General features: G+C 39.3%; 1 long non-coding RNA gene across 1 annotated transcript; it reads right to left on the bottom strand.

The window, feature by feature from the left end:
- Nucleotides 1-1663: 1663 nt before the first annotated feature.
- Nucleotides 1664-11049, bottom strand: LOC311611029. The gene is made up of 3 exons (XR_014793052.1): nucleotides 10922-11049; nucleotides 6205-6242; nucleotides 1664-2568 (listed from the first exon to the last, which is right to left on the bottom strand). It is a non-coding gene; the product is annotated as an uncharacterized lncRNA (long non-coding RNA).
- Nucleotides 11050-11467: the final 418 nt, after the last annotated feature.

Raw genomic sequence — 11467 nt, 5'->3', positions numbered from 1 at the left:
CAAGACTTGCAGATTAATTACTAGACATAAAATACTATTTTTATATATACCATACAAATACTGGAGAAAATTATGGACACCAACATCCAAGTGTATGAAATTACTATTAACTAGAGGCCCAGTGCACAAAATTCGTGCATGGGGGAATCAGCACAACCTGCACCATCTCCAATCTGGGAACCCTCGAAGGATGTCCGACTTACCATTTAGACCCAATCCCAGGGCCTAAATGGGCAGTCAAACATCCCTCTCACAATTCAGGACTGCTGGCTCCCTACTGCCTTTCTGGTTGCCCTTAATTGCTTCTGCCTGCCAGCCTGATCACTGCCTAACCACTCCCCTGCAAGTCTGATTTCCCCTAACTTCTTTACCATGCAGGCCTAGTCCCCCTCACCCCAACTACTGTCCACTACAGGCCTAGGTCCCCTCAACTGCCCTTCCCTGCAGCCCCGGTCACCCCCAACTTCCCTCCTCTTCCAGCCTGGTCCCTCCAAACTGCCCTCCCCCAATGGCCATTATGGTGGCTATCATGTGTCCACATGGGGGCAGGATCTTTGACCACATGGAGCACCCATCTTGTGTGTTGGAGTGATGGTCAATCTGCATATTACTCTTCTATTAGATGAGATTCTAGGTAGCAGGCCAATACTCAGATAATTCCACTTATAGGACTTTCTCATCTCCCCACACCCAGGTCTATTCTTGTCTTTGAAGTCTAGAATTTCAATGTTAAAAGGAGTCTAGTTAGTCAAAGAAAATCCACAAAGTTTACCTTGATGATTCTTTCTAACCAATTATTGAAAACAAATAGTAAATTGACAGTTCTTAGCATTGGGACCTGTTTAGGGCAAGGGCCTCATGTTGAACTGCCCTATGTCTGATGCCAAGATGAACCAAAAGACAGGAGATAGACTTATGAATATCACAAATCTGACACAGAGACTTATTTTTAATACACCTGAAATTTATCCATATCAATTTCATAGAGTGACCATTAATATTAAGTAGCATGTAACAATTTTTAGCAATAAGTTCATAGGGAACTGTAAATAAGTATTGTTTTCTAAGCCACAGTAATTTTTTGCATCATTTCCAGGGGCCTTGACTAATTGTAAAGTTTCATTGAACTCTGGTGGTGAAAGTGATGATAGAAATGACTTAGAAAGTCCTCTATATACCAAATATAGGGTTATGGGTACCCAAAGCAAATAAACTGTTTTACTCATCTCATCTTGTAGCTCTTGTTTGAGATTATAACCTGAAGAACAGAATAAATGGACCTGCCATCAAGGTTAGATCTTACTTTGCTGGAATCCCTTCCCCAAGTTACTATCCCATTAGTGTGGGGCAAGGCTACAGTGTTTGGACAGGTTCAAACCTCAGACAAATGAGAGGGCACAGTCATGTCATGGCCCCGTGCAAGTCCCAGCATGGAGTGCAGAGCCCTCCCAGCACAGTTATAGCCAAGAGCTGCAGTTGTAAGTTTGAACCAATGGACTGAACACTTAGTCCCGTATGCTGAGTGATGTAAGCTTGATAGAGTTCAAGTGCATGTATTTTAGTAGGATTAAAACCCAAGAGAATGTTGTAAACATCTTGATCATGCCCTTAATTTGTCTCATGGTATCAGCTATAACATAAAAACAAGGCTTGTGGGTGTTGATGCAGTCTCTCAGGGAGCAATGTCCCACTGAGACCCAGCTTTCATTTTCTTGTCTGTCTTTTATAAGCCTTTCACCATCCCCACTCAGGTTCACCCTTGGCCGTACCAGTATGGCACATGTTAGAAGATGCCTCTGCATAAATTTTATAAGCCACTAAAACTAAGTTCATCTCTATGTAAGGTTCAAAGCTGCTTTCACAATGCAAATCTTCAGAGTTAACTCTCTAAGTAACTTGCACATTAATGTGGATTTCTCATATCACTAGCCCTTTCTTAAAGGTGTATTTCAATTTTTAATGATGTAGTATCACAGGTTCTCAAATTCATCATCATTTTGTTATGTTATACTGTCCACAGGAACTTAACTTTTGTCTTATTAATTAACCTATATAGTAAAGTTGGTTTTGTTTTACACCATTTCACTTAAAAGTTGCAGAACATACCAGAACAGTTATGTGAGCACATAGTGTATATGAATGTATTTATAAAATTCTAATAATACAAATAAAGTCAAAGCATTTTTCTTTGAGTTATTGGTGCATCTTCCTCTATCACTAGTTTATAAGTTCTTCAAGTGCTAGAAGGAACCATATCTTATCTTATCCACAGAAGCAAACACATTTCTTAGCATATGATAGGAAGTGGATGGTCTGTTGATGAATGAAATGAGCAAATATGAAAATAAAATTACTTTTTCCAAATAAAGCCTCCTGCTAACAAGAAGCACTGAAAACAAATTGTTACACACTGACTGCTGCAGGGAAGGCTAGGCGGTACAGTGAATCCTTGAAGCAATTCTGGATAACAAGGAAGCTTCAGAAGCTCTCTGGCCCTGGGGAGTAGACAGTTGTCTCCTTGGATAACATGGCCACACTTCTTGCTGGCAACCATTTTCCTTCATGCTACTGGAGGGGAGGGGGGGAGACAGGAAAAAACAAACAAACAAACAAAAACAGTCTCTCTCATGCCTTAGGCCTCTCCTTGATTTTAAGACATTTTTCTGAATTTATAAAAGACATTCATCATGTGTACTTGCCAAAATATAAAGGTACACATAATCACTAACTATTAAGGCCCTGAATTAAATAAACCTAATACGAATACCCTCTTTTCTCAACTACATATCAACTTGTAGAACATTTCCTCATTACTCTGTCAGTGATGGGCCTTATGCTGTGAAAATCTCAAAAGCAAAAGCTTATGAAATTATATTAATGCTCAATTGAGAGGGGGAAGAGATGTATTACTCACAACAGGTACCAAGTAATTGTTTCTTAATCATTGCAGTACCTATAATATCTGAGTGGCCATGTGAAATGGTTCCAGGCTTCAATGAGGTAGATCAGTCTGCAAATTAATGTCTGCCAATCATCTTTTCAATGACAGGACTGAAGAAGGTGTTGAGCAGGGTACACAAGTGAAGGTGGTCTACCTGAGTCACATCTGAGGAGAGTTCTCAGATTCAGTAGAGATTAAGTCATTGAGGAAAGGAATATGGGTAAAAAAAGGTAGCAAGGTCAACAAAAAGCCAGATCATGAAGTCAGAGAGGCTTATGAAGACACAATTATAAAGTCAAAGGCTTGGGAAATCAAAACCTCACTCACTCATTTAGAAACATTACACTGGACCGTGAGAGGCTGAGTGAGTGGGAAGAGATCAACCAAAGAACTTGCATGCATATATGCATAACCCATGGACAGAGACAATAGGGTGGTGAAGACCTGGCGTACAGGTGGGTGTCTCCTAGAAGGGGTTCACGGGAAGAAAGGAGGATATATGTAATACTTTCAACAATAATTTTTTTTTAAAAAAAAGTAATTTTGGAACGACTGGTTGCTATGATGTGTACTGACCACCAGGGTCAGAGGCTCAATGCAGGATCAGCCCCTTGTGGTCAGTGCATTCCCACAGGGGAAGCCCTGCTCAGCCAGAAGCTCTGAACTGGCTCACAGCTGGCGAGTGCAGCAGCAGTGGTAGAAGCCTCTTCCCAACCCACAGCAAAGCTAAGGATGTGCAACTGCTGGGGAATGAGCCTTAGTCAACAGTTGGACATCCCCTAGGGCTCCCAGACTGCGAGAAGGTGCAGGTCAGGCAGAGTACACGAATTTTGTGCACCAGGCCTCTAGTATATTTATAATTCTTTACCCCTTTGGGACTCATGTGTTCTTCCTTTGGTGACCCTCACAGGTTGGCATGGGATATAGGCATGATTTCAGCTCCACTCACCTTCTTGGCCCTTGCACAAGTGGCCTCATGCAGTGAAAAAATAAAAATAAAAAGCACAACCACACTGGGCAGAAGCAGTTTACACTCTCCAGATGCATTTTACATCTGTTTTTAGACTCAGTCTCCCGTGCATCGTTTCCTGGGGCGGGGTGAGGAGGTGTTTTTATTTTCCTACCGGCTTTATCCTATAAGTAAATCACACGCAATAAATATCTGACCCCAACTAGCAAAGTTATCTAGCTTGATGACTGCCACTGGTGAGGGAGTGGTGAAATCCATTTAAAGGTCATAACAGACACTGAAATGCAAAGTTTTAGTTTTTTAATACAAACAGAATAGAAAAAAAATCAGAGTGCATCTGTTTTAGAAACTACTTATGTCTGGCAGGTGTGTACTGAGTTGTAACATAAAATGTAGCAAAAACCCGAGCACAATATAATCAATGGAAAAGTCCCCAACAATGGGCAAGGTATTTTCTCTTTTCCCCTCATCCATTTTCTTTTTATTAAAGAAAAAGGCAAACTAATGTATAAGGTCTCTCCCAGCTAAAATTTGGACTTTGGAATTAACAGACAAAATTTCTTGTCCATATGTCATATGTGAAAAATAATAACCTGTTAATTTTAAAATGCTTCTAAGCAAAGTTTGCTTATAAGTAAATTAGCAGGGTATTTTTTTGTTATTACTTCACTATTATTATTATTTTTTTAATTCTAGCAAATAGGTCATATGTTAGAAAAAAACAGTGGCAATATTTATGTAAGTAAATATTATATATCTACAACTGTAGTCTGCATATTTAAATCCAAGAGTCACTCCTTATTAAAAATGATTGGGAAATGATTAGGAAGTAATTATACTGCATGACTTTCTGCAGCAGTTCTAATGATGGCGGGCAAGTTAGTTCTGAGGTTGCTAAGCCCCAGTCGTGTGCATTTGCTTACTCTGGGTGACCAGTGAAAGCATGCATTTACTAGGCCTTTTCAGTATAAATTTAACATTATGGGAATACATAGACAATTTATCTTTGAAATTAAACTTTTCATATATAATTTTAATTATACAAATGGGACTACATAAGTACAAACCGATCATCTAAAACATCATTCTAAAATTTGTTTAAAATAACAGTGAATTAATAACAAAATGTTATTTTATAATATGCATTTGGAAAACCTACTTTATTATTTAATAGACTTTGGGCTTTAAAGGACACACCTTTGCTCAAATTTGTCTGATATATTGAGGTTTTCCTGCTAATTTGCAGGAAGGACTCATATATTGTACTTTTCATCAGTCTTAAAGGAGACTAGTGCCCTTACCCTAAGACCATGTGGCCTTCCCTACTCTTTCCCCAGAGCCTCCATCACCAGCAGAAACACAACCAAGACATAATCCTCTACTACACTATCTCCTTAAAGGAGTAGTGACAGCAGACACATCTGTGCCAGTCCCATTCTATTTCAGCTTTGCGTAATGAGTCATTTTTGCAAAATCTCAGCAGAGCATCAGGATAAATATTCTTTCCAAATTTGATGGTTTCCTAACTATAAAATGAGGAAATTAAAATCGATGAATTTCAAATTCTCCTGTAGTTTTTTTTTGTTTGTTTGTTTTGTTTTTGTTTTTGTTTTCTTTTATAATGAATTTACACCCAGACCATAAGGTTTTGGTTTTTTTTCAGTTCCTCAGAGACATCTTTTTCTTTTGTTCAACCCCCTCTACGGTTTTATAAAAAATCTGCCCTTTTCTAATCAGGATCATCTCACAGTGGCAGGGAGAGCTCATGTGTGGGTTGATCCACCCTGATCTGTAAGTTCTGCATTGCATCTTGAGAGGTTTGTTCACCTGGATGTACTTAATGACCAGAGAATCTATGTCTAAACCCTTAAGCTTGGTGTCTGCATTTTTAAGCATGGACAGCAAAATTCAGCACTCTTTTTAAGGCCACTGACATTGTGCCCAGCCCTACTCATTGGCCTGGGCACACCTACCAACTCCATATTGTAACGATAGGATGGCACACATTGCTTGTGTAAAGTGACATCCTTCACCTGTTTGGTGGTTTGTTGAATATGCACACCCTTGATGGCTGAGGAAGTTTCAAAAGTGTGCTTAAAGTGAAAATAAATAAATAAATACATACATAAATACTTAAATAAATAGGTTTAAACTTCTGGATTTCCACGTTTTTGCTGGTTTTTCTGACTCAAGTGAATAATGAACCATTTGCAGAGGTCTCTTCTGGCTGCTTGCAGAAAGAGGAAGTTCCTCTAATTCTAAAATTCTGCTAAATTACCAGATTCATATTTACCTGGAGCTTTCATCAGTAGACTCTATACTGCGACACATCTGTTTTGGGAGAAAACAACATCATGATTATTCATCACAATGAACACTGTCTCTAAAGCAGTGGTTCTCAACCTGGGGGTCTCCACCCCTTTTGGGGCCGAACAACCCTTTCACTGGGGTCACTTAAGACCATCAGAAAACACAGATATTAACATTATTATTCATAACAGTAGCAAAATTATAGTTATGAAGTAGCAACAAAAATGATTTTATGGTTGGGGATCACCACAACATGAGGAGCTGTATTAAAGGGTCGCAGCAATAGGAAGGTTGAGAACCACTGCTCTAAAGCTTTGATTCCTTTCCTTTTAAGTGAGATAACTTTTTTGAGGACAGGAACTCAGTTGAGTAGTCCTTGGACTCCTTCATATTCCCTAATTTAGGACCTTGTAATGCATGTTATTTGCTGTTGTAGATAACATCTATCAGATAATTCCCAATGAAAACTCTTAGAAGTAGAAAAGAAAATGAAAGTCTCTACCAGAAAGCTACACAGCAGCTTTATTTTAGGTCAAGAACAAGAGTAGGTTGTCCTTTATCACTGTTACTATTCATCATTGTTGAGGAGATCCTAATCAATTTAATAAGAAAAATGAAATACTGGAAAGAAAGAGACAGAACATATTTGCACATGACATGATGCACAACCTAAAAAGCCCAAGAGCCAGAGATTAAATTTTTTAAAATATATTTTTTTCTATTGATTTCAAATAGGAAAGGAGAGGGAGAGAGTGATAGGAACATCCATGATGAGAGAGAATCATGGATCTGCTAACTCTTGCACACTCCTACTGGGGATCAAGCCCACAACCCGGCATGTGCTCTTGACTGGAATCAAACCCAGTCCTCAGGCCTATGCTCTATCCACTCAGCCAAACTGATTAGGATAGATTAAAATTTATTGGCAAGTAATACAATTCAGTAATATGGCTAAATCCAAAATTAAGAGATCAACATGCAGCTATAGCTCGTTTACTTAGTGGATAAACCCTGCAGACTTAAGGGTCCCAGTTTCAATGCCTGGGTTACAACTCCATACCCAATGGGGAGCGTTCAGGAGGAAGCTAATCAATGATTCTCATCATTGATGTTTCTATTTCCCACTCCCTCTCTGAATTAAGGAAAAAATATATTTTTAAAAATGAAATTGACCCTAAATTAGGAACCTCTCCCTCATAAAGAATAAATCTCAAGCTGACTTAGAAATCTTCAAACCTTATGAGAGTTATGTTATTGTGTAAAAAACTCCCAAACACAAGTTTTTTCAAAATTAATGTTTAAAGTTTAATTTACTTTAAAAATATATGATATAGAGCCAACACCGGTTTGGCTCAGTGGATAGAGCGTAGGCCTGCAGACTGAAGGGTCCCGGGTTCGATTCTGGTCAAGGGCATGTACCTTGGTTGCGGGCACATCCCCAGTAGGGGATGTGCAAGAGGCAACTGATTGATGATTCTCTCTCATCAATGTTTGTGACTCTCTATCCCTCTCTCTTCCTCTCTGTGAAAAATCAATAAAATATATATTAAAAAAATAAAAATAAAAATAAAAATATATGATGTGGATTCTTATGGGTCAAAATTCCAAAGGTATGTGGCACACAATCCAAAGTGTTTTCCTAGGTCATCTTTCAGACTATCCCACTCCCTCTATATCTTAAAGAAAGCTAATATCATTTTTTTCTTGTACCAAATGACTTTCATTTTAATTACGAGATACTATCATGGAAAAAATAAAATATGTATAGTTTCAAAAAATTCATATTAAAAACAACTGCCTGGTTCTTTTTTTCCCTTACCAATAAGATATCAGACTAAGGGAGGAATCTTTTAGGGTGTTCAAAAACCCTGTTTTTAGATTGCTATGACTATTATGTCTTTTGTTATTATTTGAGACATCATTTATGACATCTATTAAATTGGAACTAATAATATGACACACATGTCTTGGAAGTGTCAGTTAATTACTTGGAATATAAATATTTCTTCCTAAATCATTTATGTACCTAAATGGATTTTTCTGCAAAATGGGCAAAAAAGAGCAAGAAAAATTCAGAGGAGAAATAGAAATGTTCAATAAATATATAAATATATTTAAATTCACAAGTAGTCAAAAAATTCAAATGTAGACAGGACCGTTTTATTCACCCATTATTAAATCAGCCAAAAAACAGAGACTCTGCAGTGGTAGGAGGGTAGAGGGAAACATGCTATTGTGGCCCACTGATTGGAATGTAATTTGGCACAACTTCTGTGAGGCAATTAAATTGTGATATCAGTATAGTCTTTAACCCAACAGTTCTATTTCTAAATATCTATTCTACATAAATACCTGACCATGTTCCAAAAAAATGCATGTACAAGAATGTTTGTTCCAGCAATACATGTAACAAGAAAACTGGACATAGTCCAGATATCCATCAATAGAGGGATTATTAAATTATGGAATGTTATGAATTGGGTTACCCTCTACTTACCAAGAAGAAAATATGCCTAAGGTATATTGTGAGGTGAAAGAATCAAGTTGTCGGATGTTACCATTTATATTTTTAAGAATGTGAAAATCACACAACATACCTATTTTGCTATCTGTAAATATGTGTGTAGGCAAATGCATGGGAAAAGATCTCTAAGAAAATATAGTAAACATAGAGTATCAGGTACCTTAGCATGGTGGATGAGGGCACAAGCAGGGTTTTTAACTATTAAAATACTTGCTATTTCTTTTCTATATATTGAGAAAAGTAGAGGTCTGCTGCACAAAATTCATGCATGGAAGGGGGGAATCCTTCAGCCTGGTCTGCACCCTCTCCAATCCAGGACCCCATGGGGAATCTCTGACTGCCTCTCAAAATCCAGGACTGCTGCACCCAGCCATTGCCTGCCTGACTGCCTACCTGCCTAATCACCTCTAACCCCTCTGCCTGCCTGCCTGATTGCCCCTAACCACCTCTCCTTGCCTGCCTAATCTCCTACTGTCCTCATCACCCCTCACTGCTTCCCTGAAGTCCTGATCATCCCTAACTGCCTCTGCTTCTCCCTGCATCCAGGATCCAGGATTCATTCCTCCAGGTGGTTGCAAGCACCCAGGCCCCAGACTTCCCTCCCTCTGGCCAGCCACAGGCACCCAGAAACCAGGCCGGCTTTGTCCAGGCCTGCTGCAGCCACAGGCACTGGCACCTCGCTCCGCAGTGCAGATGGCTTGTCCCTCTACAAGGCAGGGCTATAGGTGCAGGTCAGAGGCTGGTGCCACGGATCATGGGGCATGCGGCTTGTACCTCTTTGGCATAGGCACAACCACTGGCACCCAGGATGGTGGGGTGTGTAGCTTGTCCCTCTCCTGGGCCCTAGCCCCAGCCTTTGGTGTCCAGGACCATGGGCAACTTTATTCTCTAATGGGCCGCAGCCCAGGTGGTTCCCATTCCTCTCTCCCCAGTGATGAGTTTCTGAGCTCTTATGGTGTGACAGTGTGATGACCATGTGCATATTAGCTCTTTATTTTATAGAATAATCATGTCTTACTTGTTATAATGGAAAATAAGTTTAAATTGACTCTGATTTTAAAGAGAGCCTACCAAATTAATTTTTAAAATAAACAGGATTGCAATCTATAGACATTGATTTGGGATACAGAGGGGGAAATACCTTTCTTCAGAGCTACTGACTCAAAATTCTGGACCAAGAAGGATCTTAAAATACAGTTATTTTTTACAATTCATTTTTGGAGAGAATATACTCACAGTTTCTCAACCAAAGGGTATGACTTCCATATATCTTTACCAATATATGTAATAGCATTTCCTTGCAAGTTTTTTGAAGAAATACAGTTAATGTATTTAAATAGCTAAGAAACGAATGAACAGAATAAGTAAAACAATCATGGCAACCTTATGGGGAATATTCCAATGTAGAGAACACCAGCTTTCTAATTTCCACTGCTCTCAGCTTCCCTGTTTGCACAATTAATAAAGACATAATGTGGGGCCCCTGGCACCCGAGGCTTCTCCTCAGAACCAGAACTGTTGTTTTTGGATAGGTAATGCCAGTTAACTACTTTGAATAAATTTTCTTTCTTCCAAAATCACTTGTGTCTACAATGACTCCTACAAATCAATGAGAGAATAATAATTCAACAGGACAATGTCAAAATTTTATCATTTTAAGAAAACGAATGTAAAGAAATCTTATACCAGGCCACAGGAAAGCAGTGCCCACTGTGCAAATCTCTCCAGGCGTTAAAAGGGTAAGAGTGGTTGGAAAAAAAGAGGACTAGTATGGACATAGACATATTTGACAGGGAAAAGCACAAATCACTGAGTAAGGAGTAAAGTGTTACCTCTCTAGAGGGAAAATGTAGAAAGAAAAGACAGAGAGAGAGAGAGATTAGAATAATAGACACACACCAGGATGAAGCAAAAGAGGGAGGACAACAGAGGTTAAAGAATGAAATGATGGGAGTAAAAGTATGGATCAGGAAAACTAACATGGGCAATTACAAAAAGACTGGTGTAGTGGGGATCACTAATATTAAGGAGAATAAAGACAAGGAATAGTTGTCAAAAAAAACAGAAGTCTGTCAAAGTGGTTTGGGGGAGATGAGGAAGGCCCAGAAAGAACTCAATGAAAAGGCTGCCATGTGAGCCAAAATGCAGAGAATAAGTGAGAAAAGGCAATGCTTACAAAATGGTGAAGGTGCCATTGCAGGTGCTGGTCTCCGGCACAGGAACTTTGCTGAGCTTCTGGTTTGAGCCAAAACCAATACACGACAGTGTCCCAATACTGCAGGTGCAGAACTTACATATGTTCATGATGGAACTTGCTTCAGTCATTGGAGGGACCATCTCATCTGATCCTGGTTGCTGAGTTTTGGCAGCTTCCATCTCAAAAGACAGAGCTGTGAATTCAGACAAGGTTGCTTCAGAGCCTGAACAAGGTCTGGCTATGGAAGTGTCATTTCAGGGTGTTTTGGAGGAGCAATAATCTGCTGCTGGGTTACAGCATCAGTTACCAAAGTCGGTTCTGGGGTGATGGTGAGTCCAAGGTCTAACAGTGGAAAGGTTGGGTTGCTGAGCCTGAACAGGCTGTGGACGTGGAAGTGTCACCTCAGAGTTCTTTGGAGGAGCTGCAGTCTGCTTCAGGACATCAGCCTGCAAAATTGGATGACCTGAAGTCTCCTGCTGGTATAGAGGTTTGATATTTTCAGTTGGCCTAGGAGGATTAAAAAAA

This window comes from Pipistrellus hanaki (assembly GCF_964339955.1).
Source record: "Pipistrellus hanaki genome assembly, chromosome: 16".
Lineage (NCBI taxonomy): Eukaryota > Metazoa > Chordata > Mammalia > Chiroptera > Vespertilionidae > Pipistrellus > Pipistrellus hanaki.
The sequence above is the reverse complement of the archived record's forward strand: the minus strand, read 5'-3'. Positions and strand labels throughout refer to the sequence as shown.